General features: G+C 37.6%; 1 long non-coding RNA gene across 1 annotated transcript; it reads left to right on the forward strand.

Annotated features, from left to right (window-relative positions):
- Window positions 1–2,404: 2,404 nt before the first annotated feature.
- LOC113692158 (uncharacterized) lies at window positions 2,405–4,728 on the forward strand. Its single transcript, XR_011815634.1, has 2 exons — window positions 2,405–3,083; window positions 3,230–4,728. It is a non-coding gene; the product is annotated as an uncharacterized lncRNA (long non-coding RNA).
- Window positions 4,729–12,017: the final 7,289 nt, after the last annotated feature.

A 12,017-nucleotide genomic window follows, 5' to 3' on the forward strand; every position in this document is an offset into this window, starting at 1 on the left:
TGTGCATTGAGCACTGGTAGTAGTTATCTGTCAAGGTTAAAAATTTTATTATACCCTGTTGGCCTGACGTTCAAATCTTGGTTTTGCTTGCTTAATCAGACAACCCATTCCTCAAGTTGTGTGTTTAGGCGGCGGAGAGTGATTACTTCCGTATATAAATTGCCAAGTTTACCCACAGAGTAGTTTATCCAGACTGTCATTTTCGGCTTGTTTTAGACCGAAACCGAAGTCTGCTAATTTGCGAATCGTAAGAAAGAGCAAAACTGCGGGAGCCATTTGCGTTGTGCGTTAGGTGAAGAAGTTGATAGAGCTTATGTCACGCTCTACCCTTCAAAGTCCAACTTCTCCATATTTACTCCTTTGAAATTTACAACCACAAGACAATAGCATTAATATGTGAACAAAACCATCTTTAGCAATAAAGAAGATGAAAAACGAAGTGAACAAATTCATCGTTTACATTTCATAGTAAGTTGATTCGTGCAACCATTCTCAATTATAAGTTAGATCAGCCATTCCCAAAAAAATTACTCAAAACAGTGCAAGTTGATAAAGATAGTACTGAATACTGATACTCCGAAAAATCAATTGAAACGCAACAGAAATTGCGAACTCCAAGCAGCCAGTTACAGAAGATGGTTCCGGCAGCCCTAATTAAAGCTTAAGAAGGAAAAAACGAGCGGCGTTGGTGTTGTATTAGGTGACGAAGTTGATAGAGCTTTCGTCACCCTCTCGCTGTCCGACAGTATAACGCTTCCTCCTTCGGAATTTAGTAGACAAAAACATAGAATTATGTGAAGAAAACCCATCAACTTGCTTCGTTCTCTTGACCATCTAGACAACTGGTCTTTTTCTTGAAACCTATTTGCCGAGTTTAATTCAAACACATTACTTTCATCTTGTGTAAGATTATTGAATTTTGGAATTACCTTCTTAAAGGCTATCCAGAATGGATAGCATCAATATCATACAAACACATAGTCAGGAATGTTAGTCACTGCCGTTTCAAGAATCTTAAAGACTACTATGTGTTCACACTAGTAGCGAATAAGACTCCCGTTTCCTAAACTGGCAGAGAAACTTTGATCAGAGGTGTGCATCAAATTCGAATTCGGTTCGGAAGTTTGAATTCGGAATTTTTTGAAATTTTGGTATAGGAATTACTGACCGATTTTAATTTCAAATTTACCAGTTCCGATTTCGATTTCGATTCCGAATTCGGTGAATTCGGAAACCTCCTTTTCCTTTTTTTTTCTTTTTTGTTAGATGTATTGTTATATAATATAAATTTTATATTACATATATTATAAAAAATAATATTATATACATAAATATATATTAATATACATATTATAAAACAAAATTGAAATAAAAAATATTATTATATATATAAATAAATAAATATTAATATATATATTATAAAACGAAAATTGAAATCGGAAATTCCGATTTCAAAAACTCCATTACCAAATTCACATAATTCGAAATCGAAAATTTCGATTTCAGTGCCGAATTCCGAATTACCAATTTTTCGATTTTGCACACCCCTAACTTTGAGCGTGGTTGGATAGAGTATTATTTAAAATAATGACTGTAACATTTAATTTGATTGTATGATGTGACATACTTAGGATATAAAGGTAGTTAGAAATTTAAAACAGTAGATGAAAAACATGGTTATTTTTTAAGCAAATTAGTATATTTGAAAAGATTTTTGTATTACGCAATAGGATTTCAATGTAACTAATCTCTTTTTTCTTTATTAAAGCTACTTAATATTTTCTTTTACGTTGTTTTTTTTCCTTAGAGGGTCCAGAGTAATAATGCAGACTTTCAGAGTTATCATGGATATCGAATCGGGTTTGTTTGGATAGAGTATTATTTGAAATATTATTTGGAATAATTACTGTAGCACTTTTTGTGATGTGATGTATGTGAAATAAAAAGTTGGTTGGAAATATAAAAAGGTGGATTGAAAAATGTGTTTATGATACAAGCGAAATATTATTTGGGATAATTTCACTATCCAGATTGTTTTGTGAATATTATTTGGGATAAAAAGGTGGGTTGGGAATATTATTTTGTGAGTGTTTTTTGGCTTCTCAATTGCTACCAAAAATGCCATATCAGTTACACTTCTTCTAAATGGCTTGTCAAGCGCAATGTTCAAATGACAGAAAAAGTAACGTAAACTTGTTAACATATATAAGAAAGAATTAATTTAAGAACAAAAAAATTAATGAAATAAAAGAAAATTTTCCAAAAGTGTTCTGTTAGAAATAAATTTTCCACAGACGTCATGCGACCCAAGTTCAGAAAATAGGAACGGAAAGTGTTTAGGAAGAATTGTGTAGTATTTCATCTAAGCAGACTTCACGGCATTCAAAATATGAAAGGTGTTTGCTATGACAGGACGGCCCGGGCTTTATACACGGGGAGCCTTGGGCCTACGCTAGGAGCCCAAACCATGACCGTCTCCAGCACTGACCACACGACACAATCAAGTACACTTTCGACTTGAGAAAGCCTGGTTTTCAACGCTCCCACTTCTAAGATAAGTATTTGTCTCGAACCCTTCTAGTGTGTAATTATATAGACTATTATCGAGAATTGCCTGTCATGTGTACAAGACAAACTTTTTTATGCGTGATTCTAGCCCAGATCAACCTGCAAACTTACTCAGAAGCACAAGTGAAACCAATTGATGTTGCCTTCGTGATTCTTCCAACACATTTGCGTGCAAGTAGATTTCAGTGGGGGATCAATTGTAAGATATGGAAATTTGGCACTTGAACGGCATCATGTACGCATGCTCTTTGATCTGTTGTTTCTGTTGGGGAAATGTATAGCTTATAACTGAGAAATGCACGCACGAACATGGTAACATGTACTAGTAAATTTCCCTTGGCGTACACTTTTCCATGTGCAGGATCTACTTTTCCTTTCTCTACTTGGTCCCTGAAGATGTGGCTTTGCTGCAAAGGGGTACTTCGGGCTTCTTTTGGTACCCGCCAGACATGGCTGATGGGACCAGACCAGCAATTTCATGGTTCTCCGAGATTAGAATTAAAGGGGAGGCTCAGGTAACCATCAGCAAGCGAACAATTCAATTTTGTCTCTGTGCATCATTCCAAAACTTAATTGCGAGTCTAAGAGAATTCATATTGATTCTGACTAGCAAAGCAATTCAATTTACCCGCATTGCCATTTGCCACCTTTAACACTTCAGGAACGGGACTCGACGTATATAATCCTGGTGACAACTCAAGGTGATCAATTTTTCATGCTTCAGGAACGGGACTCGGCCAAAGGAACATGTAATGTATCTTCTTAGAAACTGAAACGAGTCTATTTGCAAAATACGTTATGATGTGTGATTAGAAACTTGCATCTATTTCCTTGTCACGATCCGTGCTTGGGATAAGAAGAGCAAAAGGGGCTCGAGAAAGGTCAGAAATGCGATCCCAATTATTTTCACCAGGGGGAAAGCACTAGAGAGTCAGGAGTGGGGAAGGAAACTATAGGTACCATTGGATCCGAAACTAAAGTCTGTCCTTGGAAGGCAGATGCAGATGCAGATGGAGAGATAATTATGTTCCTTCCCCTTTTGGTCGCTGCCTTCCAATACACTCCACATCGCTGCATACATTAAAGCAGAATCCAACAGATCACACACATGTCACAACCTTCTGAAATCCCAAAGGCTTCATTGATTTGATTGCTATTTACTGCTTGAAGGTACATGTGCATGGTCCCCTCGGTGACGACTGTAGCATAAACTCCCTTGCGCTTTTTTCAGTTTTTGTCGGTGGTACCGTCTCCTCTTTGTACGTAGTCACCACCTCCTGCCTCCTCTTTATCTCCACAATTTCGATTTAGCTGTCTAATATCAGTGCAAGCGGTTCTATCATCCCTAATGGCGGCATAACTCCTAGACAGCTACTTTCTTTTGAATGTTTGATTTGCTGTTATTGGAAGCTTAGGTTATTACTGACTTCAGATTGGGTCTCGTGCTACTTGGCTACATGTACAGCAAAATAGCAGCTCGCAGCATATGTCAATGGCTTCTTACTTTCGCCTTTCATGGTTTTCTTCCAATTCGATCGGAATGGCCATTTCAAGCAATTTTTGCTCATTGAACATTTATGGGTTTTTAATGGATTTTCATGAAAGCTTGATTTTGTTTACTCGATATCTTTTTCAATTTCACATACCTCCTCTGATGGGTTATTACAACAGCAGAAAGCTCACCGGAGTTTTGAGAGCTCTATACTCATAGAGTAGTAGTTTCATATACACGAACAAAGTGTATATACTATCGCCGTTTGATTTATAATATACATGTAAAATTGTTAGTACAAGCAAAATGTAACTTTAAATACCCAAAAGCACCCTTTAATAATTTACCTTAAAAAGATAATAAGAATAGAACTTTACCGTCTTCTTCCTTCCATCCACCCCTGCATCATACTCAATCACCGTCCCCAGTTTCTTCATGTCTTTTCAGAAGCCTCAAAATCCCCCGACTTGCTAGTAGCCCTGCACTCCCTTTCCCATGTACTAATAATAATCCTCTGGCAGGAAATAATAGCCATCATTTTGTTCCAAATTCAACAACTGCTTCCCTTGCCATAGCATCTTTCGCACCCCTACCAATCCTTTTTTCCCATTAATTTACTTGTGGTTTCTAAGCATTTTTATACCCCTACCAAGCTTGTTATTTTTTCCTATAATTTTTTATCCAAGTTAAGAACAGAAAATTAGTAAAAATTTAGAAGGGAAGCAAAAAAAATTGGAGATCAAACATTCAAAATGGTATTAATAGTCTAGGGTTCAAAAAGAAAAACTAGAATCAGCTTCATTTAAGCAAAGTAGCTAGAAGGCTAGAACAGGCGCTGAAACTTTTGTTTGCTCGTTTGAGGAATAGATCTGTCGATCCTTCTGTTGGCCTCTTCATAAATGCAGGCTTTCATAGGACAATAGTAGTGTTTAATTTTTAGTGGTGTCCACTAAACTAGTGACACGTACATGTACCAGCAGGACTAGTCGCTGACTGTGTCACGTGTCCATATGTAAAAGTGACCATCAGCTGTGAGTGTCGGACCAACATCCGCTGAGTTGATCTTACGTCATCCTGTCGGCTCTGGAAGTCTCCGGTCAGTTCTGACTAGCTTACGTGTTTCAGCTTTCCAAAGTAATTCTGCCCTCCCCGTTGAATCCATTCGCACCGGCCACCGCCCACAGAATGGATGAACCATGGTCACTAATTTGTTTTTTGATCACCCTATCTTTTAATATCTATTGTATGTACGTACGTACGTACACACATGCATATATGTATATGTATATTTTATTTCTATAGATGGATTAATAGTAAAAAATGTAAAACGCGAAGCTTCGTCGAAATTGTTGCTTAGGGACCATGGTACGAGAGAAGGAGATTTCAAACAAAATCACACGAGTATAATACTAGTAATATTATGAGAAATACTAGTATAATACTAGTACTATATCAAAATTTGCAAGTCTACGCTGCCAGCAAGCAAATTGGTAACTGTTCCAAGTGATTGGTTTCGGGTTTGTGTCACAAAATATTAAGAATCATATCTAGAGAGTGACGACGCCACAGGAGTGCGTATAAAAGGAGCATTAATCAATTAGAACATGATTTGCCTTTAAGAACTTTCCTGTCGTCATAAACTCTAAGGGGTGCGGTCCTGGTACATTGAACCCACATCTATAGTGTCACCTTCATTCTAATATTTAATTAGAAACAACTTAATTTATTATCTAGGCACGTAATGTCTAATAACTAGTTGACCTTTGCCAAATGTTGCTTTCCGTTAGCTTTCGGGGAAGAAACCGATCCTTAGTCACACGAGGCAGAATCGATTTGGGTTTCACGTCATTTGTTCCTATCATCGTTGCACAAGTACTTGGATTTTAAAGTCAATTATGCAGTTGGGGGCCTTTGGGCTCAGTATCAACCGGATGACAGCCAGTTTTTAGTGGCTAAATAATATGCAAGAGTACATTAATTTTTAATTTTTTTTGGGGGGGGGGGTCTCTCTCTCCATCAAAGGCAAGGGTGAAGCCCCCGCCCCCCTCCCCCCTCCAACCCCTAAAAACAAAAAAAAGGACTTCTTGGAAAGATGAAGTCATGAATTTGGTAAAAATAATAATATTTAGATAAGCACTCGCTCTCTCCCTCTCTCTCTCTCGCACAAAAACTCATTGTTTCAGAGCACCAAATGTTAATGAAAGTTATCAATCTTCTTTTTTTCTTTACCTGCTTAGGCTTTTATATTATTTAAATTAATACACGAGTCAACTACCTGTTAACCCATTGCCATTAATGTGATTATGCATCAATGCAAATGGGGACCTTCTTTTGTCTACTTTTTTTTTGAAGAGGGGCACCTTCTTTTGCCTACTTTTTTGTAAAAAAATTGGGAGTGGGGGGGGGGGGGGGGGGGGGGGGGGGCGGGGAAGTAAATAAATGTTTTCTGTCTAATTGCTTAACCGATGGTAGCCACGGCATCATCGGACTACACAACGATAAGTGAAATAGTAAATCAATACAAAGCGTATAGCTAACGACCATCTATTTACCCCTTCTTCTCGTAACTTCGTAAGCACTACATGCACAAACATTAACGTTTTACGCTACAGACCAAAGAATTTTTTTTTTTGGGGGTTCAAAAGGCTAAAGAGATTTATGCACGTAATAATTGACTTTTTCAAAGCATTTATAGAACGTCCACATCAAGTTATTATTATTTTTTTGTGTGGCCGGTTCCGACATCAAGTTTTTAATTTTTCAAAAGCACTTATAGAACGTCTACCTGATTTTGCTAGCGCAAGTCAATCAGAAAACGTAATCTTGCGACTTGCTGCTGCATATTGAAGTTCCTATTTCATTTAGAAATAGGGATAATTTCAGAAACCTCGCCCAAAATTTCTAATAATTTCATCTAATACTCTTGAGGTTTTTAATATTATGCTAACTTGAGGTTTTTGACAAATTTACCTGTTACCCTTGAGGTACTAATTTGAGATGTGAGAATGAGAAAGATTTAAAATAGTAGATATTAGGGTTAAAAGTGAATTTAAGATTTTTGTGCAAGTTTCATGTGTTTTTAAAATGTTATAAGAAAGTAAAATAAACTTCACAATTTCATGAGAACTTTTTGGATTATTCATTCAAAATTATGATCATTATTTTTTTTTTACCAAAATGATAAATTTAAGGGAGGTGTATATAATTTTTGAAACATCAATAGAAGTAGGTGAAATTGTCATAAACCTCGAGGGAGGTTTCATAAATTATCCCTTAGAAATACAACGCATGCTTGTTCTTGGAAGGACGTTTTTATACTCCCTTCGTCATAGTTTTAACTTTTAAGCGGTGCTAGACTCAAGATCAAACTACATTTCGAATTCATATATGTGGAGAATTCTATATATTTAAAAAAAAATCCAATCGAGATCTAACTGAAATGATTTAATGCCCTCAGGGAAAAACTTTTTTAATGGAGGCGGCTAACCCTTAGCCTCTCGTGTTCTATTTGTACACTTGAATGGATTAACGCATGTACAAACTATATGATATTTTATTGTTTGGTAATTGGAATCCTTAACTGCTCTCTGGAGAACAATTAAAAATAGGGAAAATGGTCAATTTCGTCCCTAAACTTTTTTTTCGTGTCAATTTAGTCCATGTATATTTTTTTTAGCCAATTTGATCCTTATACTTATTTAACGGTTCCAATTGAGGAACTCCGCGGTGGCGCCACCGTATAAATTCAATCAAATCACTAATTGAACAATTAAGCAAGGGTATTTTGGGTAGTTCATTGTTGGAACAGTAACAAAAAGAAGTAAAATCCGGCAAAAGGACCCAATTAGCTTTTTATAATTGCAATAATCCGGCAAAAGACCCAATTCTATTCTAAACTTAGAATTGGGTGCTGAGATTTATGTCGGCAAGATTCCAATCGAGTTTTGAGAATATTGAGTTTTTATTGAAGAAGCTCCACTGGATTTCGGTTTCCTCTGCTATTCGGCTACTGATTATCACCACTCGAAAATCCCTTTCCACTACAAACCAGTAGAGCTTTTCCCTTCTTTTCCCAACTGTTTCGATACGTTTGAGGACCAACAGAGTTGAGTGTTTTGGGGACCGATTTTTATCATTTTTTTTGTTCTTCAGAGCGCTTTATACCTGATATACACCCCTTTTTCTTTTATTTTTTTGGAAGAATTTAAATTATCTTGGGTAGCTGATTTTTGTTTAATTATGTTGCGGGGATACAAGCACATTCTTGAGGATTTTCTGGGTATTGAAGGAGGTGCCGATGGTGGTGCTGGAATTGGAGGAGGTGCAGGTAGTGGTGGTGCTGCTGGAGGCGGCGTTGGAGGAGCTGGAGTTGGAGGAGGTGCAGGTGGTGGTGGTGCCGCTAGAGGTGGCGCTGGAGGAGGTGTAGGTGGTGGTGCTGGGGCTGGAGCTAGTGTTGGAGGAGCAGGTGGTGGTAGTGGAGTTGGAGGCAGTGCAGGTGGTGGTGCTGGTGCTAGAGGTGGCATTGGAGGAGGTGCAGGGGGTGGAGCTGGTGGAGGAGTAGGTGGTGGGGCTGGTAGAGATTGGTAGTGGAGTTGGGGGTGGAGCAGGCGGGGAAGTAGGAGGGGTCGTTGGAGGCATTAGTGGGGTGCCGGAGGTGGAGCAGGTGGAGGTGCAGGAGGAGGAGCCCGAGGAGGCGTTGGCAGAGGTGCTGGAGGTGGGGCCGGTGGCGGAAAAAAGGGTGGAGCAGATGGTGGCTTTGGGAAAGGTGGAGGTATAGGAGGTGGTGGTTTTGGGGCTGGAGGAGGTTTTGGTGGAGGGCATGGGGGATTTGGTAAGGGTGGAGGAGTTGGCGCGGGCGGTGGATTCTGAGGCCGGACTAATCCTAGAATTGGACGTCGCAAATTGTGATCTCACTGACGCAGTTGAAAAAAAACAAAGCAAAACTGGGCAATTTTTAAGCAATGGGAAAGGAGTTCGGACAGCCTTTGGAGACTTTGTTAGTCAAGAATCCAAGGTTTAGAATTGGATCCTTCAAGGATTTTACTTCTTTTGTTATTGTCCCACTGAACTACCCAAAATACCCTTACTTAATTGTTCAATTAGTGATTTGATTGAATTTATACGGTGACGCCGCCGTGGAGTTCCTCAATTGGAACCGTTAAATAAGTATAAGGATCAAATTGACCAAAAAAAATATACATGGACTAAATTGACACAAAAAAAGTTTAGGGACGAAATTGGCCATTTTCCCTTAAAAATATTCAAGTCAAAGTACCAAATGATCCACAGACGATGAAGAACAAACCTTCAAACTGCTCATCATTTGTGCAAGCGTGCCGATGTATTTACACGGGAAGAGGACAGAAGAAAAATACTGCAACATTAATTGTTACAGGTTTGTTGAGTCGGGACTGACTTAATCCCTGTCATTGAATTAAAATTTGTCTTCATCTGGTGGGATAGATGCATCAGCATGCAAATCAACCCAACAATGGATAACCTACTTGTAATAGTTAATTTGCTTTTTTTTTTTGTTTAAAGAAATAGAAGCTAAGGAAAATAAGATCCATTGAGTTGACATACAATTTAACACGTGTCATCTAATAATAAGTTTTCGGTTCGTATTTGCCAGGCAATGAATACTATAATTATTAATTTACATACTCGAGAATCAACAAACCGGTTCTGCCAAAAAAAAAAAAAAACCAACCTACCACTCTGAAATTTTGGTGGAGGTAGAGACCAACATGGAAGATGCATATTCCTGCACATTATTAATTAAAGTTTTACTTGGATCAGTTGAGTAGTACGGACGATATCATTGGATGGGCTGGCAGATTTGAGGGAGGCCCGGCACAACTCCGTTTAAGTAATATGGTTGACTTTGCGACTAGGAAAGTGTGTTTGCAAATGTATAAGTAGGTAATTTGTGGGTTAATGAACAAATTCCGAAGTCTTGACTTAATCCAAGCGTTGATGGGTGCTTAATCAAACCGACTTTTTAACGCAATGATGAGGGATCAAGTATTTCAGAGTTTTCCAAAAAAGCTCGTTGAACTTTCCACATTTAAAATATTAATCTAGCATCTTGTATCCAATGAATGATCTGGTACCTATTGTTAGGTATATTGTACAAAGTATGAGCTTTGCCCTTTAGTCTTCAACTTTGTTGTTCTTTTATTTAAGGGTTAATACCACTTTGTCCCCCCAAACTTTGGATGATTACTCACTTCAATCCCTAAACTTTAAAATGGGACACTTAAGTCCCTAAACTTATAAATACCTCCCACTTAAGGAAAATTATTAACAAATTCTGAATGTCGTTGGTGGTCGAAGTGTCCCATTTTATAAGGATTTAGGGATTTAAATGTCTCATTTTATAAGTTTAGGGACTTAAGTGGGAGGTATTTATAAGTTAAGGGACTTAAGTATCCCATTTTGAAGTTTAAAGATTGAAGTGGATAATCATCCAAAGTTTGGGGGGACAGAGTAGTATTAACCCTTTATTTAACTATAAAATGATGAATTGTGATTTTGTATCCAATTTTGGCGTTGTTTGGATAGTAATTTTTTGAAGAAAATTTGTTATATTTTCTATGAATATGGCTCTATTTGGAATGCGAGTTTTTTGGAAATTTGTCTAAAACTTTATTGTAACTTGTTGTAGAAGTTTTTAAAAAATTTTTTGAAATGTGTAGATTTTTGAATATTTTGAAATGTATAGTTTAAAAATTTTGAGAAATTTTTTGAGATTACTATAGTTAAAGTTTTTAAAAAACTTGTAGCAGACAAACTTGACAAAAAATTTGAATTCCAAACAAAATCTATATTTTGTAATTATATTTTTATTTTATATATATTAAATTATTACAATAATTTTTTTTATAAAAAATTCAAAAAAATGCAATCAAAACAAGGACTAATATTTTCAGGCATAGTATATAAGCGTCAGCAATTAGTAATTAGTAGGACTCAGAAGACAGGTGAAAGACAAGGAACTGAAATGCACGTGCCAATTGGGATTCATCAGACTGGGCCAACTGGGATTCATTTGTACAACCGGTGACCCACCTAAGGCAAAGGGTGGGTCCGGAAACCCACTCCACCCGAGGAATCATTAAATCCGACTCTGGGACAAATTTGGAATCCGAAAAAGCCAAAATACAGCCAAAGTCACTATATGGGGCCCCACTGATAACACTTGCCTTACACCACTAGAGAAACCCAAGGCGCCCAGCTCTCCCCATCCATTTGTCGTTTCTAGTTTCTACTCATCCGTCATCAGTACTCAGCGGTATTTTATATATTTGCGTACTTGCTCTCCGAGCCCCACGAAAGCGTGCTTCCTCTCTGGAAACTCAAAAGCTTTGGAGACCCAATCAGGCGCCTCGTTCTCGTTCTCTCCCTCTCTGCTGGTTTTATTAACTTGCAATTTGCAGTTTGCTACAGACCTAGCAGTTCTCGCCGGTGGCGGCGGCGATTGCGCGAAAATTTCAAAACCGATAGATGGAGGCAAACGAGTTTGAACTTTACAATTCCCCAATCCTCTAGGTAGTCTTATATGCTCAAAAAACGCCCAGTGTTTTAAATTGTCAATGCATATTTGCGTTTTTCCTTTTGTTCTTTTCCTCGTGAATATTGGCGTCATTTAATGGTTTACGATCTCTAACATATGTGGCATTCTTCTTCTTTTTTTTTTTCCGCGTTTTGGCGTGATGATATTTCTTCTAGTAGTTCATTAGCAACATTTGCTTTTGTTAACTCTTGAAATTATTTCATATTTGGAAGTTGATTGACAGTTTTATTGCTTGCGCTTTGTTGCGACGATGTTTGCTTAAAGTTGTATTAGAAGTAAGAAGTGGACGAGTCTCTGATTTAGAAAATTAAAATCAGTTAACTTAAGGAAGAAATTCGAAAACCGTTGGTGAAATTCTCGTGCAAATGATGTCCCAAAGGT

Source organism: Coffea arabica, chromosome 6c (genome assembly GCF_036785885.1).
Source record: "Coffea arabica cultivar ET-39 chromosome 6c, Coffea Arabica ET-39 HiFi, whole genome shotgun sequence".
NCBI classification, from domain to species: domain Eukaryota; kingdom Viridiplantae; phylum Streptophyta; class Magnoliopsida; order Gentianales; family Rubiaceae; genus Coffea; species Coffea arabica.